At 38.2% G+C, this 2,725-nt stretch overlaps 1 pseudogene; it reads left to right on the top strand.

The window, feature by feature from the left end:
- Positions 1-1,404: 1,404 nt before the first annotated feature.
- On the top strand, positions 1,405-1,970 carry LOC615622 (spindle and kinetochore-associated protein 2 pseudogene; annotated as a pseudogene).
- Positions 1,971-2,725: the final 755 nt, after the last annotated feature.

Raw genomic sequence — 2,725 nt, 5'->3', positions numbered from 1 at the left:
GAATATTTAAAACATAGGCTATTTTTCTTGTGTAAAGCCACTCCTAAATATATAAGTAATGTTTTAATTATCATAGAAAATTTGGGAAATGGGACAGATAATGAACAAAATCACCCAAAGAGTTCTGGTGGTCATCAGAATGAAGTAGGCATACTATAGTTTACCTTTCTTGTGGATTACAAGCAAACAGTCTGGACAAAATTCCTAAACCCCCCCACCCCCAAAACCAAAAACTACTTGAAAACTCCTAAAATTAATACTCACAAGCAGATTGAAGAAGGAAGATCAAACTTTCAAAATTTGACCTTAGCAGCATCAATTTCTTGGTTATTTACCTTACCTCCTTTTTATCTTTATGCTTTGATCAAGGGCAGCTTCAGTGTGGAACTCTGCACTAGGTATAGGCAGTGAATTTTATAGAGAAAGCCTGTCTTGCTAGCCAGAGGAACAGGAAAAGAAAGGGACCCCTGTCTGCTCCAGGGGCAGCCCCCATTGTGCAAAACTGCATCAATGCAGGTAACTGAAGCTCCTAAAAAGCAAAACAAATCAATTTCCAAGCCAGAGAAATAGGAAAAGGGAGCCCTGGGAATCAGAGACAATGCAGAAAACTGCTGCGTGGAGAAAACTGAAGATGAGCGCCTCCCAGTTATATGTACGAACTGATACTAGTTGTCTGCTTGGCCCTGAGCTGTCTGGATGTGGGATAGACCAGAAGCAACATGGCAGAGGCTTTGACAACTCAGCTGACATTGGAACGCTATCCATGGAAGATAAGACAGAACTTCAAGTTTCAGCATAATAGGAAAATTGCCTTGTGAATCAACCACCACAACAAATCAATATCCTCCAGTGGACTGTTACAGGATTGTCTTGTAACATGATATTAAAAATGTCCAGGACACAATCCAGAAATATTCAACATGCAAAAAACCAGGACATCATGAGAAAACCTCAAGGGAAAAATAATTGACAGATCAACACATGGAAACTCCTACACGAACCAGATGTGAGACCTAAAGCAGCTATTTCCACCTTCCTTCCTTCCTTCTTTCCATTCAATTTTGGTTTAATTTGCTCTCCGTTTCCTATCTTTCTGAGGTGAACATAGATACTTGGTTTTAGACCCTCCTTGTTTTGTAATAGAAATATAGGAAGCTATTGTTTTCTCTCAGCTAGCTTCCACAGATTTTGTTTTGCTGTGTTTCCAGTATTATTCAGTTCAAACGGGCACTGAAGCTGGGAGCCTAAATAATCCTTTTCAAAGGACTCTACATCCAATAATACGTGGAAAGGCCATCTCACTAGACGTCAGCAGACAAGGGTTCTAGTTCCACTTCACTTGGGCAAGTAGCTTGACTACTGCAGATCATTCTTTCTCTTCTAAAACTTAAGAAACTGAATGATGAACTATTCAACATGGAGGCGGAGGTCGATAAGCTGGAACTGATGTTCCAGAAAGCTGACTCTGATCTGGACTACATTCAGTACAGGCTGGAATATGAAATCAAGACTAATTATCCTGATTCAGCAGGCAAGAAAAATCCAGTTACACTTTTAAAGGAATTGTCAGCAATAAAGTCTCGATATCAAACTTTGCATGTTCGCTTTAAACCAACTGCTGTGGAGCAGAAAGAGACTAAGAGCCGCATTTGTGCTACTTTCAATAAGACTATGACCTTGATACAAGAACTGCAGAAGGAAACAGACCTGGAGTTGTTACCACTGACTGAAGAAGAGAAAACTGCGGCAGAGCAATTAAGAGCTCACATGTCAGACTTATGAAGAAGAAATGGACTTGCCAAAAGGAACTCTAATGGGGAAGAAATCAATCCCAGAAATTTAGGAAGATGTCTTGTTAACATTGATGACTATTGGTCGGGAGATGACAAAGGAGATTTGTCTTGGGTGACTGGATAGTGATGCCTTCCACAGAAGAGGGGGATACAAGAGAAGGGCAGATATTGTATTAATAAAGTTCAGCCAAAGGGGCAGAATGGAAATAAAGAGATTTAAAAAAAAAAAAAAAAAGAAACTGAATGAGATATACAATAACTTCATTCAATAAAGTTCTTTTTATCTCTATGGTAAAATAAGTAAATAAGACTTCTACTAATTTATGAGCTTAGTGATTGTTTCAGCTAAGAGTTCCTCCTGTTTTCATGTTCCCATTAGAGAAGCCATTGTCTTCCCAGATGTTCTCAGGAGTTGAATGAAACATTTTATCAGTTGTCTCTGGGCTTTCTACATTCTGTTTTCAATTTCAGTGCTGAAATGGTCAGTAGGCACATTACTCTCAGGGTGAGTTTGGCAATGTTCTCTAATTTTCTAACCAGAGTGTCATTTATTTCCTTAGTTTGCTGTCATTCCCCACCCCCCTTTCTTAGTATCTCTGCTATCACTCAATTCTAATTTCCAATTCCTCCTCAAGAGTTTTATATCAAGTTGCATTGTTCCTAAATAAAAGAAAAAATTACCATTGTCTGTTTTGGATCAGAGTATTTTTACTTTGTGCACAATTCAAAAGATGGATGCTGTGCTGTATTTGCTCTGCTGAGTGGCAAAGTCAACAAAATAAGAAATATGTCAAGTAAAATGTCAAGTGTTAGCAAGAAATGGAAAATTAAAAGGTGAATAAAATGTAGAAAAAGTTCTGTCACAAATGGACTCCTCACAAGCTATCAATAATAGTTTTGTTATTTTTATTGTATGTCATCTGTGTGGAAAA

Source organism: Bos taurus, chromosome 1, assembly GCF_002263795.3.
Source record: "Bos taurus isolate L1 Dominette 01449 registration number 42190680 breed Hereford chromosome 1, ARS-UCD2.0, whole genome shotgun sequence".
Classification (NCBI taxonomy): Eukaryota; Metazoa; Chordata; class Mammalia; order Artiodactyla; family Bovidae; genus Bos; species Bos taurus.
The sequence above is the reverse complement of the archived record's forward strand: the minus strand, read 5'-3'. Positions and strand labels throughout refer to the sequence as shown.